The 25,689-nt window shown below is 59.3% G+C and overlaps 1 long non-coding RNA gene across 1 annotated transcript; it reads left to right on the forward strand.

Annotated features, from left to right (window-relative positions):
• Positions 1-13,192: 13,192 nt before the first annotated feature.
• Positions 13,193-24,232, forward strand: LOC139074693 (uncharacterized). The gene is made up of 4 exons (XR_011524330.1): positions 13,193-13,320; positions 20,278-22,119; positions 22,461-22,549; positions 23,774-24,232. It is a non-coding gene; the product is annotated as an uncharacterized lncRNA (long non-coding RNA).
• The last annotated feature ends 1,457 nt before the right edge of the window (positions 24,233-25,689 follow it).

A 25,689-nucleotide genomic window follows, 5' to 3' on the forward strand; every position in this document is an offset into this window, starting at 1 on the left:
CCGGGCTCCACATGGGGCACTCCTCAGCAGGTGCCGTGCCTCTGGCCGTGGGGGCTGGGGCCCAGCCAAGCAGAAACCTGATCGGCGGTGGCCAGCGTCGCCGTGTAACCAGGCCCTCCTTGTCCAGAAATCTCAGCCGCCTGCTGGGCTGGCCAGGAACCTGAGCCGGCCATGGAGCCTGCACATCCTGATGGCTCCCCCAGGCCCAGCCCCATGCCAGCTGCAGGGGACGGGCCATGAGGGCCACCCACCCCGGCCTGTGCTGTCTGCTGGGGACAGTCCTGACTCCGTGAGGTTGGTCCTGGGAGAGCCCAGAGAAGGCCCCGAACTCATGGGCTCGCATTTGATAGGTCAGGCGGGGAAGGTCACCCTGGTATGGTGGCTTCTGTCCGGGGGGCGGGGACAGCAACCAAGGCTGCCCCTCCCCCAAGAAGGGCCCTGCTCCCTCCACTTTCCTAGTCACTAGGGAGTAATTTGGGCTAATTGTCACCCTCGCTGTTGAGACTGGTGGCATTGGGGGTGACAGTGAGGGGGCCACATAGGTGTGCCTGAGGACAACGTGTGCGCACGGCAGTGACCCAGAACTTGTTACGACAAGGTTGGGGGGTCGGTCCTGGCCCAGGGAGCACTTAGCAATAAGCCCACTGTGCGCAGAGCTGAGGGGCCACGTGGTGCCCTCTTAGGGGAGCCAGGGTGAGGACAGCCCCAGAGCAAGTGGGGTACCCCGGGCAGGAAGGCAGCATCTTCCCCCGGCCGTGAGGCCCCACAGAATGGCCAGCCCAGCACGATGTCCTTGGGGACCCTGGCCTGTCCTGCTCTGAACCGCTTTCAGACTTTGTGTTAAGTAGGATTCAGTTCTGTCACTCACCCACTGGACGTCCTCAGAAAGTGACTCAGCCACTCTTAGCCCGCCAGGGGTAGCAAGACCATGTGTGGAGGGTGCCATCTGAGTGGGCCTTCTGGGCCTTTTGGGGGCTCGTCACAGACACTCTGGGAGCTGGCCACCACCTGCCTCCTTACCAAAGGGGAAACCAAGGCCCAGAGACGGGCGGAGGCTCACCCAGCATCACACAGCACACGTGGCAAGCCAGAGCCAGGCCTGGAGGGCTGAGGGGTTGCATGATGTGTGCTGCTGGGAGGGCCCGGCTGGTCTGTCCAGGATGGGTGCAGGGCCACGCCTGGGCAGTGAGGGGGACCCTCCTTGCCTCCCCTTCTTGCTCCCGAGGCCCCGCTGCTCCCTCTCTGGGGGCCGAGGGACCCCAGAGCGCAGGGCCCAGGCGGCTCGTTGTGGTTCCTGGCACACAGGAGGCAGCAGGACTGCGGAGGGCTTGTGTCCCTGGGGAGGACACAGCTGAGCCCGCTGTGTGTCGGTGGTCTTGGGCAAAGGGTTCACCTGCGCCACAGAGCTGTAGGGAGAGGACAGGAGAGTGGACAGCAATGCTCAGGTGGGGCCTGCCCAGAGCAGGCACAGGGCGGCTGCACGCTGGTGACCTCTGGCCCTGTCTCTGTGACATGAAGGCCGTGATACCTCCTCTCCATTCCAGGCTTGCTGGCTGGGGCTACAGCAGGGGAGGGGCTCTGACAGAGGACAGGAGGGGGGCCGGCCTGGTGGTGCAGCGGTTAAGTGCGCATGTTCTGCTTTGGTGGCCTGGGGTTCGCTGGTTCGGATCCTGGGTGCAGACATGGCACCACTTGGCATGCCATGCTGTGGCAGGCGTCCCACATATAAAGTAGAGGAAGATGGGCACGGATGTTAGCTCAGGGCCAGTCTTCCTCAGCAAAAAAGAGGAGGATTGGCAGCAGATGTTAGCTCAGGGCTAATCTTCCTCAAAAAAAAAAAAAAAAAAGAGGACAGGAAGGTGCTCACTGGGGAGGGGGAGGAGGGAAGTGTTGGGGGTGTGTGTGTGTGAGCCCACAAGACAAATCATGGCCTCTCCTCAGTCCCCATGCCTGTCACTCACAGCGCAGGGCCCGAGAGGGGCGGGTGGTGAGAGGGAGGGAGCCCATGGCTGCCCCATTCTCCTTCACATCCTTCTGCCTTGTTTTTCCACCAGAGAACCTGGCAGAGCATTTGGGCAAGACGGAGAGGACTGGGGCGGCGGGGGGGCAACAACAGACTCGAATGAGCACTTTAAATCCGGGCGCTTCGGGTTGAAACCACACCAAGAATCCACCCGGATGGACGAAATGAGAAAGACCCACAGGACGAAGTGGCACTGACAATGCGGAGCCACCCCACCAGACCTTGCATCCGCTGGTGGCAGAACGCAGAGTTCCACGACCACTTTGGAAAACTTTTCAAAATATTTTTTTTTTTTTGGAGGAAGATTAGCCCTGAGCTAACATCCATGCCCATCTTCCTCTACTTTCTATGTGGGACGCCTGCCACAGCGTGGCTTGATGAGCAGTGCCATGTCCACACCCGGGATCGAACCGGCGAACCCTGGGCCACCGAAGCAGAACGTGCACCTTAACTGCTGCGCCACTGGGCCGGCCCCCTCAAAATGTTCTTAAAACGTGACCCAGTGGTTCCACTCCTAGGTCTTTATCCAAGAAAAAAATGACACCATGTGTCCACCAAGAACCCTGGACGAGAATGTTCACAGACACCCGTCTATAATATATATTTGTGTCACATGCATTCGTCATACCCCCAACTCAAAATCCCCGAAATGCGCATCGACAGCAGGATGGACACACGAGTCGTGGTGTGTGCAGACGATGGAATAAATCGACAGGGGCCACCTCGCGAACGTAACGTGGAGCAAAAGAGGCCAGGCAGGGAAGAGCAGCTTCTGTGAGTCTGAGTTCCTAGAGTTCAGGGACGAGGGAGTGAGTCTGCTGTGGCCTCAGGAGAGGGGCGCCCTTTGGGGAGCAGCGGCTGCCAAGGGCAGGAGGGAGGTTTCTGGGAGCTGGAAATGTCTCTTGATCTGGGTCCTGGTTACACGAGAGTGTTCAGTTTGTGGCAATTCGTGTAGCCGCACACTAAGGGTGTGTGCACTTTCCTGAGACGGCAGCTAGTTTGGGGGTGTGGCCCCCACCGCCAGCCTCACCTCCCACTCTAGACACGCTGGCCTCTGGTCCTTAGAGCATCACACTCCTGCCTGTCTCAGGGCCTTTGCACTTGCTGTTCTCTCAGTCTGTAATGGATGCTCCCCCGACACACACATCTTTTTTGCCTGTTTTAAGTTCTGCTCATCCTTCAGGGCTCCGTGTACCCATCACCACCTCCAGGAAGCTCTCCCTGATTCCTAGGCGAGGGCTCCTGCACCTCTTTGTCCTCCTCCTCGCAGTTGATAATTAGATGTGTCTGTGTGATTACAGGCTGCTCTCCCTCGCGGCTCCACAGGCGGGGACCACATCTGGTTTGGTCACTGCGGATCCCCAGATTAGGGAAGATTTCAGCTTCCAGCTGCAAACGGAAGGAAGGAAGGAAGGCTGGTTGGAAGGAAAGGAGGAAGGAGGGCCCGGTCCTCTATGGGAAGGGACAGAGGCAGCAGGATGGGATGCGTTGTCTCTCGAGGGCGTGAGCATCCTGTCCCAGGAGGGTGTGGGCACATCTCTGGCAGGAATGGTGTCCCAGGACTGCCAAAGCCGGTGAGGAATAGACCTGGGGAGGGAAGGGGCTGGGCCAGCTGGCTCAGGGCTCACACCTTACAGCGGATGTCGGCTTTCGCTTGGCGGGAGGGGTGTAGGGTAGGCTGGGTGTCACAGGAAGTCCTTGGGTCTCTGGGCTGCAGCTGACTCACCAGTCTGATAACACTCATGGGTCAGATTCCAGGCTCCTTCTCCAGAGGCCCCCAGGGGAAGCAACTGTCTGACATCCTGAATATGCGAGGGGCTGGCCCGGAGGAGGAGGCAGCAACCCAGCCTGGGGGTCTGGCAAGGCTTTCCAGAGGAGGGGTCTTTTTGGCTGGGCCTTGAAGTTTGAATAGGAGTCCACCAAGGAGACAATTTAGGGAGGGCTTGACAGAAGGGTGTGCTAGGGGGAACTGCAAACATCTGATGTGGCTGGGCGCTTGGGGAATTGAGTCTGGAAAGTTCTCGGTGGGGAGATCTGGGCCCAACACCAATTCCATTCTGGCCAACACCCTGTAAAGTAAATGGAGGCCTCAACTGGGAAAGAGCCCAACTGGGTGAGGGGGTGGGGGTGGGCATGGGGTTGGGGGCGCCCTCTTAGCACTGCCTACCTTTCTGTCTGTGCTCCCTCCCAGGACACAGCTTGGGGACAGGAGATCAGAGGGGGCCTTGAGTCCTTCCCGCTCGGGAGGAATGTACTGGGCCCTGGGTTCAGGGCCCCTTGTCAGATGGGGAGACTGAGGTGGGCGTGGACAGCGCCTGGGCTCGCCCACCCGGGTTCAGCTTGCATTCTGGAGCCCAGAAGGACAAGGGACAGGCAGCTGCAGACCCGCGTTTCCTGGGCCAGCCTCTGGGGCCCAGCATGGGGGCTGCCAAAGAAGCTGTGGGAAGCCCGGAGCTGGAACTCTGAACCAGGCTTCCCGCTTGGCAGCTGCAGGACCTCTGTGCTCTCTTCCCCCAAAGCTGGTCAGGTGCCCCTTCCTCCCCTCATCAGCCTCAGCCCTGCCCCAGAGAGGGAAAGCGAGCTGGAGGGTCACCCAGCGTTGAAACTCAGCCAGGAGGTGGGCGAGTGCGTCAGTCTAGAGATTAGCTGGCACCCACAATGCCCGGGGCAGGTGTGTCCTCAGAGGAGGACAGTGTAGGGCTGGGTGCAGGCTCTGGAGCTGGGACTTTGTCCTGTGAGGGTGACGGGTAGCCATAGAGGGTGTCGGAGCAGGTGAGGGGCAGGGCCAAGGCTGATGCTTCAGCAGATGGCCCTGTATTACGAAAGGGCCCAGGAGGCTCCGAAAAGAACTGTAGCCTCAGATTTCCTTGGCCTCTGGCCAAGGAGGCATTTGTATTAGGAATACTAGAATTAAAAGGATCATTATAATAATAGTAAGGAGAATAACGCCCTATACCCCTGCTTGTGATGGTCCTTCCCCTTTCTGATGCTCTATACTTTGATTGTTCCCATGGCAACCAGGAGAGGTAGACAGGACGTGTTAGCTACACGGCTTTATAGTTGTGGGGACCAAGGCCAACAGTCGAGGTGGGGGACCTGCACAGGGCTGGGCTCACCTGGACAAGTGCTCACCTGGATGAGGTGAGGTGGGGAGCGCCCAGCTGGGACTGACTGTCCTGTCCTGGCCAGATGCCCTTCCAGGCCCTGTCCTGCTCACTCCGGTGTCACTTGCCCCATGAGTCAGGGTTGATAGTTCCCCCAATCACAAGTGAGGCTCAGAGAGGGGAGGGGACAGCCCGAGGTCACACAGGACTAGGGGAAGATGGTGAGATGGGGCGACGTCTGCCATGTCTGTGACCCTGGGCAAGTCACTTTACCTGGGCCTTGATGTTCTCATGTGTTAAAAGGAGGGTCAAACTGCTGGGGGCTGCAGGAGGATGAAACCAGAGTGTGTGCTGAGGGGTCAGAAAAGTGCCGCACGGGGCTGCTGGGCTGGAAGCTGCTCGCTAGTGCTCTTGTTCCCAGGGAAGAAGTGGGGAGGGGCCGGCCCGGTGGCGCAGTGGTTAAGTTTGCACGTTCCGATTGGGCGGCCCGGGGTTCACCGGTTCGGATCCCGGGTGTGGACATGGCACCGCTTGACAAGCCATGCTGTGGCAGGCGTCCCACATATAAAGTAGAGGAAGATGGGCATGGATGTTAGCTCAGGGCCAGTCTTCCTCAGCAAAAAAAAAAGAGGAGGATTGGCAGCAGATGTTAGCTCAGGGCTAATCTTCCTCAAAAAAAAAAAAAAGTGGGGAGGAGTGGTCTCTCTGTGGCTCCTGCCTTGGCTGGCTTTGGTGGAGGGTGGGGGAGGGCGTAGGGAGGAGGAGAGCGTTCATGGATCAGCAGATGAGCTGAGCTTCCTGGCCAAGCCCTAGCCCACTCCCAAGGCCCCCCAAGTCACCCTTCCCCAGGGCAAAGGGCAAGGGCTGGAGTCTGCCTCTCCCTGTCATCCTGGGGCCACTTATAGGCATTATCTAGGCCTAATCAGGACAGCTACCTTTCCCCAGGGTGCACTGGGTGTGGTGCTAGCCTTCCAGCTCAGCGATCTGCAGGTACGCCCCTCCCTGCCCCCACCCTCCCACTGAGCCACCGTCCCAGGCCTGGGGGCAGGGGGCGGCCAGCCCTTACAGTCCAAAAACAGAGGCCTAGAGACCTTCAGTAGCACCTCTGTGAGGAAGGGCTGGTCAGACTCATGGCCGGGTCCTGCTGACCCCCGGAGGATGGAGGTGACTGAGCAGGTGACAGGTGCCCTTGCAGAAGAGCTGGACTACAGCCCTCAGGCCCTGCCGATCAGCTCCTCAGGCCTGGCAACTCTCTTCAGGGCCTGCGAGGTTCTGGGGGGGCTTGGGAGGAACACAGCCTGTCACAGGCCATTCAGGGGGCCCTCCCTTGGGAATACCTGGGACAACTTAATGGAGCCCAGCGGCCTCAGACTGGACTCCCAGGGCCCCCGGTGGACTCTGGACCTCGGGGTGGGGCAGGATACTGGGGTCTCAGAATTGCACAGCCCATCCCAGCTCTCCTCTCACCGAGTGGCCAGGGCTGGAGGTGCTGAAAGTTGAGGGGGAAGGGGTCCAGGCCCAGGCACCGGGGTGCAGGACAGAGGCCCCCACTCTCCCAGATTGGGGGGACCGGGGTGTCTAGGTCTGAGCTCATCAGAGGGCGGGGGGGGGGCCTCCTAGGGATGTAACTGCCTGGGGCCCCAGGGCGATGGTCAGACCCGCTCCCCGCGGCCCTTCCAGCCCGGGTGCGGCCCTCGGGCGGGCGCGGGGGACATTATCTCGCTCACGTGGCCGGCGGCCTCGGCGCCTCCCGCATCCAGGGCCGGGCGCGGGCCGGGAGATAAGGTGGCCGCCCGCCCCGAGCGTGTCCAGCGCGCCAGGCTCCCGCGGGCCCGGGCCGCACCCCGCCCCTCGGGCCGGCCGGCCCACTTGGCCCCACTTCCTCTCCATAAAAGGCGAGGTTTGGGAGCGCCCGCCCGCCGGGGAGGGGGCGTCGGCGCGGGGGTTGCCCGGATCGCTGCCTGGGGCCCGGGTGGGGACGGGGGCGCAGCGCAGCGCCGGCTCTCTGCAAATTCCTCCCTCGCCCGCCCTGCTCCGTCCCCGCGACCGCGACCCTGACCGTGCCCCCCCCCCCCCCCGCCGACCGGCCTCGCAACCCCCCTCCCCAACCCCCCCGCGGCTCCAGGCGACCCCGTGCGCCACGCGCTCGGTGCCTCTTTCGCGTTTGACCCTGACAGGGCCCAAGGCAGCGTGGCAGGGCTAGGGGCTGCGGGGCTGGGCGCTGAAGGACATCGGGAAAATGCAAACGTGCCACGAGGGTCCCCTTGCAACTCAGCGCCGAACAGATGCACAGGAACTCTCCTTGGTGTGCGGTGCTCGTGCATTTTCATACCTCCAGGGACTGGGGAACCTGCTCCCAGACACACTTAATTAGGCCCAGCACTGCCGCTTAGCTCGCGTGTGACCTTGGGTACGTTACTTTTGCTCACGGCCTCAGTTTCCCCGTCTGTTAACGGGGAAGACGATTTTCATCTGAATTTGTGTAAATGTAAAGTACTACGCCCAGCCGGGCCGGTTAGAGGGAGGGAATGGGGAGGGGCGCAGCGGCTCCCCTCCCTCCCGGGAGAGCCCGCATCCGGGCTGAGCTGGGCCCGACCCCGCCCGCCCTGCAGAACTGCTGCGAGGAAGAGAAAGGTGGAGGCAAACAGTGGGTGCTCAATAAATGCAGCCCCGCCGCTCCCTCCCCACCCCTAGAGAGTGTGAGTCATCTCTGGCCCGGCCCTGAGCTGGGAAGCAGGCTTCTGGGTGTCTTCTGGCTCCACCCCGCCGTGCTATGTGACCTTGGCAGGTCTCCGCCCCTCTCCGGGCCCAGTGTCCCTCCGTGTCAATTCAGGGCAGGGTGGGGAGTGAGGGGCCCGTGGGGAGCGTCCCCTCCCAGCCCCCGGCCCGCCGTCCCCGTCGCCCCTCCGCCGGGTGGGTCCCGGGCAGGCCACGTCCGCTGCCCGCGAGTCCGCCTTAAAAGGCAAACGGCGGCGGGGCGCGCAGCGCACTGACTCATCCGGCCCGCGGGCCGCGGCGCGCAGCTTCCTCCCCGAACTTCCCGTCTTCCGGGGGGGGGGGTGCCGAGCAGGGGGCTGCGGGGTGGCGGGGCCTTTCGAAACGCCCCGGCCTCTCCCGAGGGCCGGCAGGGGCTGCGACCCGGAGCTTGGGGCGTCCCCGCGGAGGCTGGGAGGTGGGGGTCCCGGGCAGGGGACATCCCCGCAGAGGCTGGGGGGCATGGCCTGGAGGGGGATCCCGGGCTAGGCGCGGCCCCGCGGAGGCTGGGAGGTGGGGGTCCCGGGCAGGGGACGTCCCCGCGGAGGCTGGGGGGCATGGCCTGGAGGGGGATCTCGGGCCAGGCGCGCCCCCGCGGAGGCTGGGAGGTGGGGGTTCCCGGGGAGGGGACGTCCCCGCGGAGGCTGGGGGCTTGGCGGGGTGGGAGAGGCAGGATCCCGGGCTAGGGACCCGCAGCTGACGCCCCGCCCCCTGGAGTCGGCCCGCGGCACTTTAACCTTTGACCCCGGCGCTGCCAGACGGCCGGCGCCGGCGCGGGCGGGGAGGGGTGAGCTCCCGGCCAGCGGGCACCTGGGCCTCGAGGGCGGCCTCCAGAAGATGCCGAGAAGGAGGCCTCGGTGGCCGCCCAGATAAATCTCAGCGAGGTCCCCTGGGGAGACAAGTGCCCTGCGGCCAGGTCCGATCTGTCAAGTGTAAGAGCGCGCGGTGGAGCCCCCATACTTGTCGGCAGGGCCAGGGTGGGGTGGAGGCCTGCACAGCGGCGGGAGGGGGCGCCCGGGATGCGAACACCCTCCCCCAGTCTGGTGCAGGGGCCCCTTCGAGGCAGCCGTGAGGATGGTGGTTATCTGGAGGGGGCAGTAATGGGGGGGGGGGTGGGGAGCCCTCCTGCAAATGTTCTGTGTGCTAATTAGGGTGGTGGCTCCTTGGCTGTGCGCTCAGGATGCAGCGGTACACTCCAGGTTGGTGACCTCGGCTGTAGGTAAATTGTACCCAAATACAGAAATACAGAGTTGTAAAAAAAAAAAAAAGAAGAAGAACAGAACGCGCGCCCAGGACACTCCCATCGGTCGATTGTCTAAGGACTTCCCTGTCAGTGGAAAGGCCTGGAAACACCACCGGTGGGAAGGGGCCAAGCAGGTCCCTCTTGGAGGTGGGAGGGGCACAGGGAGAAGTGGGAAGGGTGAGGTCCACTGAGTCCAACAGCATGTATTTCTTTGGGAAAACAGAGCTGAACAAAATATGGTGAAGTAATCATTGGGTCTGGGGGTGTGTTGTCTTCCTCCCTGATCTTTTCTGTATGGTTGAAGTAGTTCACACTTCTCAAAAAGGAGGGGGGGAAAGCACAAGAGCCGAGAGCTGGACATGGAGGCAACCTCTTTGACCCTCGGTTTCTTCTGTACAGTGGGCCAATCAATAATCCCTTTGGGGCAAGTTTGTTAGAATTGTATGAGATGGTGCCTGCAAAGTGCCAAGCATGTGCCCCAGGCACACAGTAGGTGCTCGAAAAAGGGGTCTGGTGTGGGGCTCCCCTTTTCCTCAGCTCCGCTGGGAGAAGGGAGGACTTGCGGGGGTGGGGGGCCAGGGTGGGAGGGTCTTCGGGCGACGGCTCCCTTAGGCCAATGGCCTTGCGTGGCCTTGCTGGGATGGCTTGAGTTTCTGACAAATGGGGCCAGCCAACCCCCTGCCCCTGCCTGTCCTGTCCTGTCCGGACTGTCCTGTCCCCGGGGCCAGGGTCACTCCAGGTGAGGAGGCTCAGGGCTAGCATAGCCAGCAGGACACAGGCCGGCAGGTCACCTGGCCTCAGATTCCAGGTGGCCGGATGCTTGAGCAGCTTCTGTGGGCAGAGAGGACACCCTGGGGTGGCGGGTGCCAGCTGGTCAGGCCTAGAGCCCTGCCCCCGGAGCACTGTTGAGGGAGGAAGGCCCAGAGAGCCTCAGGGGGGCTGTGGGCATCGTGACCAGCAGGAAGGAAGGAAGGAGGGTGGGTTAAGAAAGGGCATCTGGGAAAGGAGAGGGAAGAGAAAGAGAAAGAGAAAGCGAAGGAGAGTAGGCAGCCTTCCCTCCTGTTCACGAGCCCCGCTGTGTGGGCACCGTCCCCCCCTCCGTGGCCCTGATGGGGAATGAGGACCCCCAGCTGCAGCGAGGTTAAGCGGTTAGGCCAAGGTGACCCAGCTTTGAGGGGCAGGGGCAGGGGGAGGGAGGGGGGGAGCAAGAGAGAGATTGACAGGCGTGGGGGGGCCAACAGAGCATTCAGTAGGGGGCATGAAGCAGCCCAAGTGAAAGGGAGCCGAGGGAGTAAGGAAGGAGGGGTGGGGCCCAGAGAAGGGCGGGGTGCCGAGAGCAGCAAGGGACAGATGGCTGGGGCAGGACCAGCTGCACGGGGCTCCTCTCGGGTGCCCTCTAGTGATGACATTCTTGTCCCTGGCAAAATGCATCAGGGGCTGGCTGGATTCTCCCTGTGCGGCCCAGCCCATTGTTGGCACCCCTATGCATGGCACCCATCTCCCTCACCTCCCATGTCCCGTGCGCGTGACCTCACTGCAGACCTGGGCGCCCTGTGTCCAGACATCCAGGCGGATGCAGGTGGAGCCGAGAATCCGGGTGGAAGATGATGCTGTAACACCCTCACCTGAAGGGACCCTCTTGTGGGCTCCAGCCCCCCCCACCCCTAGTGGCCTTCAACCAGAGTCAGAGCTCAGCATGCCCCAGGGGTCAGAGGTCAAGGTTGACCCTGGAGGAAATGGCTTATATTCCAACAGCAAGACAACTGTTGCTGATTTCCCTCAGCAGGAAGCTAGGGGCCCTAACTGGAGACGGGCGCTGGGGGTGCCACGGTGCCACTGGATTGGGCTGGGTTTGTGGGCATGAGCGTGCATCCCCCAGAGTCAGAATGTCATGTGTCAGCCGGTGCAGCTGGTTTGGTCTGTTGTCGGAGGTCTCAACCCATCGGTGGCCTCCATGCAGTGAGGCAGGCGTGGCAGAACTTCCCCGGCGTCTCTGGAGGAAGAATCTGAAGGGAGCGATTTCTCATGCAACGCTCCACTGCCGTGGGTCCCTCATCTCAGCGGCCTGATGCCACCCTGGATGGCAGAGGCTGAGCAGCAACCCTTTCGGCCCTAGAGACAAGGTGGGCAAATTCTACAGAGGTGGAGCTGTTTCCGCTAAGTTCTGACCTGCAGGAATTTTTGATGGAGGCTAATTGATCGTGGTGGTCTTAGGAGAGAAGAGAATAGGTGGGCCACACACTGATGTACCCTTGAGCTATAAGATTGGAAAATTCAAGGTCTGATGGGCAGAAACCTGACTGGAGTCCCCATAACTAGAGTTCCTAGGCTGGAGATACGCTACTTATTTAATGCATTAATAAAGAAATGCAGGGGGCCGGCTGGGTGGTACAGCTGTTAAGTGTGGACGTTCTGCTTTGGCGGGCCCAGGGTTCCCCAGTTTGGATCCCAGGTGCGGACATGGCACCGCTTTGCAAGCAAGCCATGCTGTAGCAGGCGTCCCACATATAAAATAGAGGAAGATGGGCACGGGTGTTAGCTCAGGGCCAGTCTTCCTCTGCAGAAAAAAAACAAAAAGAGGATTGGCAGATGTTAGGTAAGGGGTAGTCTTCCTCAATAAAATAAAATAAAATAAAAAATAGAGAAATGCATGTGTTTGTTACCGTATCACACGTTTGTTCTTTCAACTTGTTGACAACTGTGATCAATATAATTAGTCTCCTTTGTAATTCTATGCATTTTATTTTACGTTTTTACCAGCGAGATTCTGATCACGCGTCTGTTGATGGATGAATGGGTAAAAAAAATGTGCTTCACAGGTACCGGAAGTAGGGTTTGCCTTTAAAAGGAAGGGAATTCTGACGCGTGCTAGGAGGTGGATGAACTTGGGGGACATTGTGCTGAGTCCACAAGCCAGTCACAAAAGGACAAATACTGTAGGATTGCACTTTCATGTGATATGGAAAGTAGATTCATAGAAACAGAAAGTCCAAGGGTGGTGGTTACCAGGGGCCGGGGGAGGGTGAAAAGGGGAATTTAATGGGTGTAGAGTTTCCGATTTGCAAGATGAAAAAGTTCTGGGCAGCAGTTTCGCAACAGTGCGAACGCACTTAACACCGCTGAACGGTACGCTTAAAATGGGTGAAGATGGCCAATTTTATGTGATGTGTATTTTACCACAATTTAAGACATACAGGATGCAACAAACACACAACTTAAGGCTTAAATTTTTTAAAAAGCATGATTCCGGGGCGGGGGGTAGGGGGGGTCCCTCAGTATCCTCGGATGCCAGACGCGTCCACACCGGTCCACGGCACCCGACAGGTTAATTGCCCCGCCGCCTCCCATTGGCCGAGCCTGGCAGGAATGCTGGGGCGACCGGGGATTCTGGGAGTTGTAGTTTGCAGCCCTCAGCCGGAGCCTCGCCCAAAAGGGTGGGCTTGGGGCTGGGAGACAATAGCTGCGAAACCGACATCCGGGCGGCTGGGGAGCTCGCGGGATGCACGCTCGGCGCGCCTGTCCCCACGCTGCCCACGGACGGCCTCGCGCACGGTCGCACGGTCACACAGACCGGCGCACACACCTGTCTGCTTGCACCATGCAGCACGTGGCGCTCCCCGTATGCAGTCTGCACCGGCACATCTCTGCCAATCTAAGTGCCCATCCGAGTGTCTGCGGGTCAGGCTCGCAGATGACCCCTCGCTCTTCCCTGACACACCCCCTCCGGAGCACAGGCCTTGGCAGTGGCCGTGGGGAAGATGCACAGACGACAGGTGCCCCGGGGGAAGAGTGTGCAAGGCAGAGGGCATAGTTAGTGCAAAGGCCCTGAGGGGGGGAGCCTGCGTGACCACTGGGGTGGCTGCGGGAGAACGGCAGAGGATGAGGTGGGTTGGCCTCGGTGGCCACGAAGACGCGTTTAGACAAGGCAGTGGCCGGTCTCCCAGGTGAGCGCTGGGCCGCTGCCTGGTGAATTGAATGACTTATTGTTCTCACAGTGGTTGCAGCTGCCGCCTCGGAAGTGACTCAGCGGAATTCCTGGGAGCTGGGAGTGGGTGGGAGGGATGCTCCAAACGGACTGGGGAGGGGGCGCTGCGCGGGCAACGCCCCCACCCCTTTGCTGGAACTGACCGCGGGGCACACCCACCCTCGAGTTCTCCACCCCACCCCCTCCTGGCCGGAGCAGGCACCTGCAGGGGGTGAGTGGCGGGGGGTTGCTGCCGGAGGATTTATTGGGGGGCGGGGCTGGCTCTGTTTTCAATCCCAGGACCCAGGACTTAGTCGGGGGGCTGGGCCAGCAGAGTTCGCCCCCTCTGGACTCCCTGAATGACCCAGCCGGGTCAGGCCCTCTCCCAGACTAACTGCCTTCCTCTAAATAAAGGGACTCATTCAATAAGCAGGGCTTCAAGGATGATCATAAACTCCTTGGTGGCAGACTGGGCATTTGGCGGGGGAGGGGTGCGGGAGCAACGCCCCAACCCCCAACCCCCGCCCCAGGCTGGGGCAGGCTTGAATGAACGTCTGAGCCCTGGACCAGGGCAGTGGCGCCAATATTCCAAGAATAGAGCCTCCTTTTTCCAATGCATAAAATGGGTATAAAGACCCCAAGAAGGGAGACTTGCTGGTGCTGTGTGCAGAATTCACCTAATTAAGGGCGAGACCAGGCTCGGGCCCCTGCACCCCGGGGGGGGCTGGACTGAGAATGAATGTGTCCTGCATGGCCCAGCTCCAGCCTGCCTCCTTAGGGAAGCCGTGCACGACCACCAAGACAAAAGCTACTGCCTGTTCCCTCCTCCGGGCGGGAGAGGGAAGGACCCCACCCAGGACTGCGCAGCCCCGGGAGACTCCGCTCCGCCTCCCACCGCCCGATTGGGCTGCGGGGCTCCTGGCGGCCGCCAGGTGGTGCTCGACACGCGCCTGCCGAGCGGAGCGGGCTGGGCTCCCTGGTCCTGGCCCAGGTCCCACCCCCCGGCCCCCCGAAGCCCACCCCAGACCCATTTAGAAGCCCCTTGCCTCCCCCACCCCCAAAAAAGGTACTGGGTTCCAAAAAGGCAAAATAGGAATCAATACAAATTTAATTAATAACCAGCAATCGTTATACATTTATATGGTCAAATTACAGCTGGGCTACCCTCATAGGCCGAGAGGGGCCACAGCATCCCTCCGAGTTAGGGGTCCACAGCAGGGGTCCGAGAACCCCGTCCTGACTGGGTTGGAGGGAAGAGAACTGGATGGGGTGCTTCTCAGAGCGGGGAGGTCTCAGCGGGACCTTGAAAGGTGGGCAGAATTGGGAGGGGAGGGAGTATCTAGGCTGGGAGGTGGAACTGGTCCCAATGAGTACATAGCAGGAGTACATCCCGGTGAGTAAGAGGGTGGAGTTTGGCAAGTGGCATAGACAGGGGTGCAGTGACAAATACCGTGGGCTGTGCCCAGCCTGGGGATACAGCGGGCCCGCCTGTTTTCTCCCAACCTAACATCATCCATAGCTCCCCAGGGCCCTTGAAACAAAACCTGGGACCTCAGCCTGAACCTGGGTGCCCATGGCAGCCGGACATGCCTGGCAGGGCGAGGGCAGGGAACTGTGTCTGTGGGGTGCTGGAACAGGAGTGACCTCTGATCTCCTTGAGTCAGAAAGGCATAGGTAAGACGATGCTAGAGTGGGCCCCGGGCCGGCCCAGTGACGCAGCGGTTAAGTTCACACATTCCGCTTCTCGCCGGTCCAGGGTTCGCGGGTTTGGATCCCTGGTGTGGACATGGCACCACTTGGCACGCCGTGTTGTGGTAGGCGTCCCACGTATAAAGTAGAGGAAGATGGGCATGGATGTTAGCTCAGGGCCAGTCTTCCTCAGCAAAAAAAGAGGAGGATTGGCAGCAATTAACTCAGGGCTAATCTTCCTCAAAAAAAAAAAAAAAAAAAAAATTAGAGTGGGCCGGGCAGTGACTCTGACCTGGGGGCAGTGTGTGTGTGTGTGGGGGGGGGAGGTCAGCATCGAGGGAGACCCCACCCAGACTTGATCAAGGTCGGGGCGGTGGAAGGGCCGGTGCTGGGACACAGGTACCAAAGTCTCATTTTCAAGATGCTGAAATCGTGAGTCTCAGACAATTAGACAATGAACATTTGTCAAAGGTTTACTTCAACTCCCTCATTAATGAGGCGACAGTGAGATGGTGAAATTGACACAAAGAGCATTTGAGGAACTGGGGGGGGGGTTTATAGAGTCTATTAAGAAATGCTAGGATAAGATTCCTAAATTTGCTTTAAAAAGAAAAAACAACCTGAAACCCTGACTTAATGTTCTTTGGGGCAATCGAGAGTAACCTGGGTGTTGTCTTCGTATCAGATGCGCAAGTTAACCTGTAACGTCCCCCAGTCTGAGCCCTTCGTTGAATGTAAATAGCCAGGCAAAGAGAAGCTGCTGGAGAAATCACTCCTCCTCAGGCGCACCCTTCTCGGGCCTCATTTCCACTTTTCGGGTGATTTTCACCCCTTCTGACCTCAGTTTCCTTAGCTAAAGGGCTTTGGACCACATCCTCCAGCTTGGGCTGTCTCCTCCACCCCCAAGATGGGTTTTATCTCCAAATGTATACCCAAGACACCCTCTCCATTTCATCCCCACCCCTCCCATTGCCCCACTCTGGTCCACCTGCCTCAGGGATCCCGGGAGAGTAATGACAACAGGTTGAGAAGGACTTGGAGCTGCCACTGCCCCCAGCTCTGCCCTGGGGTGCTGGGTGATTCCAGGAAAGCCTGGCCCCTCTCTGGGCCCCTGCATTCCCAGTTAGGCAAAGAGCAGGGTGGAGGGGACACTGTGGCTACCCCCGCCTGCTGCTGGGCAGAGGCCCCCAGATCTGAGAGTTTGGGAATCCCCTTTTCCTCTGTGGCTACGGGTCCAGGTGCCCCCTCCATAAGACCACACTGACTTGGTGTAGAGAGCAGGGTTGTGGTCCAGCATGGCTACAAAGAGCCCTGAGGTTGCTCCCCACTGGGCAACTTAGATCGCCTGCCCATCTGCCCATCCTTGGGGCAATGATTGTGGCCTGGCTTGGGGAGGGGAATGGGGTTGTCCCGGGCACAGGAGTTGAGTGGAAGCCGCCGTCCTGGCCACGGCGGGTGAGGGACGTCAGCGCGGAGCAGGGGTCGCAAAGGGAGGAGGGACGTGGGGCATCTGCGGCCTCAGCCGGGCGACCAGGGCGTGGCCACGGGCGCCCCCCTCCCAGCCGCGCCCACGGTTGGGGGCGTCCCCTGGCTGGCGGGGCTCTGCTCGCTGCGATCCCCACCGCTGGCCCCAGGCCCCTTCGCCCCGCGGCGACCCCTGCTCCAGCCGGGCCCCAAAAGCCCCCCAACCCGCTGCCCGCGGCGACCCCGCCCCCGCTCCCCTGCAGGCCCCGCCCACTTCCCGCCATTGGCTGCGCGGAACCGGGGCCTCCCCGGATTGGTCCATCTCCGCGATGCCACGCCCCCTCGCCGGCACAAAGAGCGGGACCGGCTCGGCGCGCCTCCGCGCCTGCGCGCTCCGACCTAGCAGGGCCCCGCCCCCACGTAGCGGCTGTAATAGTAATCGCGGTCGAGGTTGTTGGGAGCCCCAAACGCGCTGGCTCAGGCCTGGGGGCCTGCGCTGCCGAGGCCTCGGTTGGGTTGTGGGAGAGGGAACCGGGGATCTCCCGACCCAGACCCCGCCCCCGGGGCTCCCCCTTCCCAGGGATGGAACCTCCGGGTCCCCCTCGTTCCTCCATTTCCCCTCCTTGCCCGTAGTGCTGGGGTTGAGGGTGAGTGGACTGACTTGATTATGAGTTACTTGATTTTGAAGCTGTTACAGATGACAAAACTGAGGCTCAGAGAGGGTAGGTAACCTGCCTCAAGTCACACAGCAGCCTGGTAGCCTAGAAACAATAATGAGGGATGGGAAGAGAGGGAGAAGCCTGTGGGTGGTGTAATCATTCGCTCCTCCTCCGCCACCACATTCCCCTACACACACCCGAGACCCAACGGCCAAGTCAGGGAAGGATCTTCAGGCTGAGAGAAGGGTGTCCCCAGCCAGGCGCCCGGCCTGCAGGCTGGAGGAGGGGATTTTAGGAAGAAACCTTGGCTGGGGTGTTTAGAGAGCTCTACAGGCTTTGTTCCCACCTCCACTCCCAGGCACCCTTTGCCTCCACCCGCTTTGCATTCCTTACCTGTAAAATGGGATGATAATGGCTGTGAGGATTAGATGGGCCCCTGCCGGGTGCCAGGCACCCAGGAGGCGGCACACGGGAGGGGTGGACATGCGGTGCCCTTTGCGTGCTGTGAAGACCAAGGGGCCAAGGTCCACGGAGCAGCCGCAGAGCTGTCGCAGGGGACCTGCCCAGTGGGGTCCTGCAGGGGCATTTGCGTCCGGCTCAAGGGGCTGGTGGGCCAGTGGGTCTTGGGCTGTGGGATGGCCCTGAGCCTGGAGGGCGGGGCAGCGTGGGAAGGAGGTGACATCCGGGCTTGAGGACAGGGGGTAGAGGGCAGGGGGCAGTGCGAAGTGGGAGGATGGGGACGGAGCCTCGCGGGGCCCAGCAAGGACCAGGAGGGGAATGGGCATTCCCGGGAATTCCCAGAAGCACCCCGCACTGCTTCAGAGGCTCTGGGAGAGGGTGGGCCAGTGTGGGAACACTGGCCGGGACCCCTGGGTGCAGGCTTGAAGCCTGTGGCCCATCTCCAGGTGGGAGTTTTTCCATTGCATCCTGAGGGACGGGGGCTGTCCCCTCGCCCGTCCCGCAGTCAGTGGCCCTGTCCTCCTGGATGGAGCCTCCTCCAGCCGTCTCCACGTCCCTGGCTGGTGGCTGGGGCCTTTCCACTCTCCCTGCAGAACACGGGAATCCCAACCCTCCTGCCACGTCCAGGGTCCGTCTGTGCCCGGGTACCACCCTCTGCCCCCTGGCGTCCTGCCCGGCCTCCTGCAGCCAGGAGCAGCCTTCCTAAGGGGCACCTGCCCACAGCACGCACCTCTCCAGCGGACCCCCGGCTCCCCTACACTGTTTCCTGAGTAGCTTCTGCGACCCAAAATGTCTCTCTAATTTATTTTTAAATTTAGAAACAATTGCAGCTTTAAATTGCTAGTACGGGGCCGGCCCGGTAGCACAGCGGTTAAGTTCGCACGTTCCGCTTCGGCGGCCTGGGTTTCGCTGGTTCGGATCCCGGGTGCGGACATGGCACTGCTTGGCAAGCCATGCTGTGGTAGGCGTCCCACATATAAAGTAGAGGAAAATGGGCACGGATGCTAGCTCAGGGCCAGTCTTCCTCAGCAAAAAAAAAAAAAAAAAAAAAAAGGGGATTGGCAGATGTTAGCTCAGGGCTAATCTTCCTCAAAAAAAAAAAAAAGGCTAGTACAAGTCAAGATAATTTTTTTTCTTGAAAAAATGTAAGTTGCCAACCTGATGGCCCATCGCCCCTTATATTCCCTTCAAACAGGTTCATTCTTCTATGTAAATAACCACAGTACAACCGCTGGAATCAGGAATGTAACTCGTTACTCTGTAACGATACATTACACCTAACAGACTGCATTCGAGTTTCATGGTCGGACCCAAAAATGTCCTTTGTGGCAAAAAGATCCTGCCACGGGTCGTGTTTAGTTATCACGTCTCCTTAGTCGGCTCGAGTCTGAACGTCTTCTTCAGCCCATCCTCAGCTTTCGTGACCTTGACACTTTCCAAGATCACAGACCAGTTATAGGTCCAGGTAGAAATTCCCCGGTTTGGGTTCGTCTGACTCCTTTTATGATTTCCTTCAGATTTTGCCTCCTTGGTGGGACTGTCACAGAGGTGACGCTGGCTTCTCAGTGTATCCAGTTCCTGATGACGGCCACTCTGATCACTCGATGAGGGGGCGTCTGCTGGGTTTTCTCCCTAGAAAGCGACTCTTTTCCCCTCAGTAAATAATCTTTGGGGGAGGGGCTATCTTGTAAAATGACACGTTCCTTATCAAACTTTCCCCTTCTTCGTGTATTTATATCTCTATGGAATCATATTTTCCTATTTTATTCAATCTGTTACTATAATAATTTCTTTTGGATGCTAAAATTGTCTCAGATTTGGCCAGTGGGAGCGCCTCCTAGCTGTGTCCTTGGGACACGTTCCGTTGTCTTTTTCACGGCTTTATTGAGGTCAAGTTGACATGTAATCAACTGCACGTTTCTTTTTTTTCTTGAGGAAGATCAGCCCTGAGCTAACATCTGCTGTCAATCCTCCCTTTTTTTTTTTTTTTTTTTGCTGAGGAAGACTGGCCCTGAGCTAACATCTGTACCCATCTTCCTCCACTTTCTATGTGGGATGCCTACCACAGCATGGCTTGACAAGCGATGCCATGTCCGCACCTGGGATCTGAACTGGCAAACCCTGGGCTGTCGAAGTGGAACGTGCACACTTAACCACGGCGCCACTGGGCCAGCCCTCCCACGTCCTTTTAAAAAATTAAGTGAAATTCACATCACATGAAATTAACCATTTTAAAGTGAAAATTCGGGGGGTTTTAGTGTATTCACAGTGCTGTGCAACCATCTCCATCTAGTCCCAAGACATTTCATCGCCCCCAAAGGAGCCCCCATACCTGTTACGCATCTCCATTCTCCATCTCTGTCCCTGGGAACCACAGTCAGCTTTTGATCTCTACAGCTTTACCTATTCTAGATGTTTCATATAAATGGAATCATACAATATTTGGCCTTTTGTGTCTGGTTTCTTTCACTTAGCATCCTGTTTTTGCAGTCCATCCACAGTGGAGCGTGGGTCAGTAGTTATCCCTTTTCATGGCTGTGTAATATTCCAGTGTGTGCATGTGACACATTTTGTTTATCGTTTCATCCTGTCTTCACCTTTGGGCTGTTGTGAGCATCCGTGCTGCTCATGTCCAAGTTTTTGTTAGGACCCCTGTTTTCAGTTCTCCCGGGTGTGTACCCAGGAGAGGAATTGCTGAGTCATACCGGCATTTGATGTTTTTAACTTGAAGAACCTCAGAACGTTTCTACAGCGTCTGCACCATTGTGCATCCTCACCAGCAATGTGGGAGGGCTGCAATTTCTCCCTGTCCTCAGCAACAATTCTTCTTTTCCTTTTCTTTGTTATTTTTGGTCTCTCTCATGGGCGTGAGGTGGTATCTCACCGTGGTTTTGATTTGCATTTCCCAAATGACAAAGGGCATCCAGCATCCTCCCACGTGCTTGTTGACCATTCGTGCATCTTCTTCGGAGAAACCCGTATCCCTTTGATGTGACCTCGTGGTTCTTGTGCACAAGAAGATGTCCCAGCCCTGGAATCACTTATTCCTCCCGGGAGCCCTGACCGCTTTAGTGGAGAAAGGGGTATGTAGGCATGAGGTGTGGCTGCTCCCAGGACCCTCCGGGGACAGAGCTAGGAAGTACGTGTGTGTTCACACCACGCGCAACGTATTTCTGTACAGTCATGCATCAATTAACGACAGGGATGCGTTCTGAGAAAGGCATCGTTAGGCTATTCCGTCGTTGTGGGAACATCACAGAGCGCATCTGCACAAACCCAGATGGGACAGCCCGCGACACAGCTGGGCTGCATGGTACCGATCTTATGGGACCTCCGTCATCTATGTGGTCTGTCGTTGACTAAAACGTTGTGATGCAGCGCATGACTATACATCTCGACTAACTCCTGTATCTAGTTCTATAAATTGAAGGCGAGAGGTTGACAGTGATGGCTCACTCCATCCTCCCCTCTTTCCATATGTACAACCGCCCCCTCGGCCAGTGAGCACCTGGCTGCCCTGGTCCTCACGTACCTGCTAAGTTTCTCAGTCTGCTGTCATCCCATCGCCCTGGGGACACCCTCCTGTCCTGCTCAGCCTCGCTGCTGCCTCCGTGGGGGCGCCCCTCACCTCTCCCGCCTAGACGCGCTCCCCGACCCCACCTGAGCTCTCTCCCGGGCTGACTCCTGGAGCCGGCCCCCCCGATGCCCGCACACCCCCCGGGGGGGCCTCATCACCCACGGGGCCCTCGGCCCTGACCCTGCTCACAGCCACCGTGGCTCCCCCCTCTGCGTGGGGCCCACCTTGCTCCATGGCGGGGATGCTGCCGGGGGTCCGTCCGAGGGCCCCAGCTGACAGCTTTAGGGCTGAATTGTTCCAGAAGGAAAAGGAAGGAAGGGGCAAAGGGGAGAGGAAGGAAGAGGTTTTCTCTGTTCCTCGCTTTATCTTGGAAACTCCTGCCAAGGGCACACTGTGTCAAGAGCACGCTTCCTTTCACTTTCACGGGACCCACCCCCCTGTCCATCCAGGTAGGATTGCTGCCCCAGGAGGGGGCCTGTGGTTTCCAGGTTTGCAGGCACCTAGGCCTCCAGTGGGGGGGCTGGAAAGGGCGGGTGGGGCCTGGGGTGCCCTCGGGGCAGGCCTCCTCCCCTTCCCCTGCCCTGCCTTCCCAGACAATGGGCCGCCTGCCACAGAGGAGGGAGATAAGGGGCCCTGGGGAGGGCGGCTTCCCCCAGGATGACCTGGGCGGGAGAGGCCACCATGTCGTCTCCAGGGCCTCCGGGCCCCATCTCTCCGCACTCACCTGAAAGGGAGGTGCTGAGGGCCAAGCCGGGGTCACCGGGGCAACGTGACTCCCTGTGTGTCGAGACGTGTGTCTGGGCCGGGACATCGGCCCGCGGAGCCCAGGCGGCCACGTGGTGGGGGCCCGCCAGGTGTGGCTCGGCCCAGCGGAGGTGGCCCCAGATGGCTTAGTTTAGGGGGGACCTCAAATTTCTCAGGAATTTTTATATTGATTGCATGTTGAAATGATCATGTTTTGGACATGCTAAGGGATTAAATAAAGTGTATTATTAATATTGGTTTCCCTTGTTTATTTTTTACTCTGTTAATGAGGCTGCTGGGACATTTGAAGTTACGGCCGTGGCTGGATTAGAACATTTCCAGCCCTGGACGCCCCCTCAAGCCCTCCCCGGCCAGCATCTCCCCAGAGGTCACTTGGCTGCTGTCCCCCTGGACCAGCCTGACCCCTCCGGGACGTCAGGTAAGTGGACTCACACAGCAAGTGCTCTTTCCTGTCCATGAGAGTCACCTGTGGCCCTCGTGTGATGGCACGGTCACACGGAATTTGACAAGCCAGGCCCTGGATGGACGGGGCACGCAGTCACAACGGCAACCACGATGGCAGGGTCCTTACCGTGAGGGGCTCACAAATGGCGGGGATGCTGCCGGGGGTCCGTCCGAGGGCCTGCAGAGTGGAAGGGGCACCCGGGCCATGCGAGGCCACACCTCGCTGGACTGGGTTGAACTGTGACCCCCAGAGTTCACGTCTACCGCAACCTCAGAACGTGACCTTATTTGAAAGGACCTGATTTGTTACGGCAGCTACAGGACGCTCATATATGGAGCCTGGGGGGAGCTCCCGGAGCACCACTCACCCAGGAACAGAGGGGAAACTGAGGCACTGGCAGCAGGTGAGTGAGGTCTCCTCACGGAGCACGGATTTGAGGCCCCAGCTCCGCCCCAGGGCCACCCTGAATAGCTGGGCATCCGTGAGCAAGAAATGCACCTCTCTGAGCCCCAATGTCTTCCTTGGAGAGGCCCAGCTGACGGTGGATGGAGACCCTCCCGCCCAGGGCTGGACGGCACCTCAGATGGTGGGGGTGGGGGGGTGCATCGTTCCTCTGAACTCCAGGGGTGCTCCGAGCTTGGCTCCTGAGTGACGCTGACGACTTGGGGATGAAAAAGGGAGAGACTTCACCCCCAGTGGCGCCCTCACCGTGTCCAGCCCTGGAATGCCCGGAGGGCAGCAGCTTCTAAGGCACTCCCCTCTTAGGATTTTGCCTTGCGTTGGTTTTACAAAAAAAAACCCCAGAGTCCCCAATGGGGACACCGCAGTCCCCTGGCCCCTCTGTGACCCCTGCCAAGGGCCAGCTGCAGCTGGAGCGGGAAGTGGACCCTGCGGGCAGTCCCCGGTCTCTGCACCCCAACCTCCCACCAGCTGCCTTCCTGCTCCCCCGTGGCCTCGTGGGGTCGGGGGGATGCAGCGGGAGCTGGGGGGGACCGTGGGAGGCAGACGGGATGGTGAGGTCTGGCCCCGTGCGGGGAGCCTGGGGCTGGGGGAGGGGCGCTCCTCGAGGCAACTGTTGGCCTTGATCTCAGCAGGCTTGTGGCCCCCCGGGGCCTATCTGGCCCTGATCATGCCTCCTGCCCCCCCCCCAAAACCACAGATGGTGTCAAAATTCTTCCCCCGAAACAGAAACTGCCTTCTGCACACTGCACACGTCTTCTGGGCCTGCTGCCCTCGTGGCCCTCAGAATCTGGGGCTCCCAGGCCCTGCCCCCCATGCTGAGTCAGCCTCCTGCACTCCGTCCCGTCCCGTCCTGTCCACACCTCTCTCTTCCCCCCATCTCAGCCCCAGGCCGCCCCTCCCATCCCTCTTCCACCAGACGGCAACTGGAGCATGTCCCTCTCCTGCTCGAACCTTCCATGGCTCCCTAGTGCTCTCAGGAGAAACCCCTGAGCTCAGCCCTGCAGAAGCTGACCTCTCCAACACCCTCTCCCCTCCCCGGCACCCCGCGTTGGTCTCCAGCTGGTCCCTGAACTCCTCCTCCTCTGCTGGCTCCAGCGGACGCATTGCCTTTTCAGAACTTCCCCCACAAGCCCGTGAGGTGGGCAGTATTGTACCCATTTTACAGATGATGACATTGAGGCTTGAGAGAGAAAGGAAGTTAGAGGATGGACAAGGGCCTCAACCCGGGCGGCCGTGTGCTGCCCCACCGCCCCACCGCCCCCCTCGAGGACTGTTTCCTTGTCCACGTGCAAAAACAGCCCTCGGCAAAGAGCTGCTGGAATCAAGGAGCCTGGAGTCTGTGAACTCGGAGGAGACAACAGTCACGTCCTGATCGCCACTAACTGGATCTAGCATTTCCCTCCTTTGTGAATGTGAGCAACGAACCCCAGGAGGGCCGGTGGCTTTGTCACAAATGCATCACTGGTGGCTTCAGACCCTACTACCTTTATTGCAGAAATTTCAGAATATCGTTCAGACTCACATCACGGTAGTTCTTAAATCCACCACTGGGTATTTTTATTTAATGTATTAATAAGAAGCACATATATTAACACATCACAATTAAACAAAGTGGACAACTTCAGTGTGACCGATTTCCTTGTAATCCTAGGTATTTTGTCTTATGCATTTAAAAACATGATACCGAGAAGCCTAGTTTAGATAATATTGGGGAGATGTGATGTCTGGACCCTGGCAGCCATGTTGTGTCTCTGAGGGGCTCAGTCTGAGTGCAAAGCTCACTCAATAAGGGTAGCAGAGTGAGGAGTCGGGGAAGTTCCAGGGTCCTTTCCCAGCTATTGTCGGAATCAACCAACTCTGGAAACTCCCCTCTTCAGGGCTTCTTATTTCTTATCATAACTAATGGCCTTGTTGTTTAGCCCGTGAGTCAGTTTTCTGGGTTTTTTTTCACTGAAGGTTTCGTGACTGAAAGAGGGTGTTTCCGAAGGAGTCCAGGAATGGCCTAGGGAAAGAGTGGGGAGGACAGAAGCCTGCCGGCATGTCCAGAGCCTTTGTATGAATTAGAAAAAGGTGCTCCTCTGGGTGGCTTGGGGCCAGCCCAGTGGCGCAGCGGTTAAATTCGCATGTTCCGCTTCGGTGGCCTGGGGTTCACCGGTTCGGATCCCGGGTGCGGACATGGCACTGCTTGGCAAAAGCCATGCTGTGGTAGGCGTCCCACATATAAAGTAGAGGAAGATGGGCATGGATGTTAGCTCAGGGCCAGTCTTCCTCAGCAAAAAGAGGATTATTGGCAGCAGATGTTAGCTGAGGGCTAATCTTCCTAAAAAAAAAAAAAAAAAAGTGTGCTGGCTGGGCGTTATGACTCCTGGCAAAAATAAACCTCCCTTTTCCTCCAGGCTGACACAGCCCCAAGCTGGGGGCCAAAGCTTGTCTGGGGGGCTGGAACCGGCTCTCACACCCGCGCAGTCTTTGTATGGGATACAACCTGTGCAACTGTACACGGAGGCCCTGGGAGAAGACCTCGAGTTTGAGGAGAGCAGGTGGGCTTCATGGAGGGGCGTGTGGCGAGATCAGGGTCTGCAGGAGCCAGTCCTCACACACAGGCCCTCGGGCCACACTGGAGGGAGCCCCTCACATGACCTGTACCACGGCCTGCGCACCCCGGTCCCCTGCTGGCATGGACCTTCCTTCCTCCGCTGGGGCTTCCCCACAGATGTGCCCCTTGTTCATGCCCCAAACTGTGCTTGTCCCCGTATGAGGACCCCCATCAATGGCCTGGACCCTTGTAAAGCGTCATGGACACCAATGGTGGGGGTCGAGAGGGGCCGACTGTGCCAGCTCGGGCGCCCTGAGCTGGCAGGTGGTAAGGAGTCTCTCTCCCCCATGTGAGCATTTCAAATGTCCCGGCCTGTCCTGGAGTGCCTGCTCTGGAGGCAGCCCCACCCCAGGCTCTCTCGCGGCCCAGTGCCCACTCCAGGACTATTGGGCTCTGGAGCCGGGGGCGGGGGTGGGGGGATCTGCTGGCCAGGGAGCAGGGAGCCCGGAATGGCCTGGATGGCAGGGAGGGTGAGGGAGGGCCTC

Source organism: Equus przewalskii, chromosome 12 (assembly GCF_037783145.1).
Source record: "Equus przewalskii isolate Varuska chromosome 12, EquPr2, whole genome shotgun sequence".
NCBI classification, from domain to species: domain Eukaryota; kingdom Metazoa; phylum Chordata; class Mammalia; order Perissodactyla; family Equidae; genus Equus; species Equus przewalskii.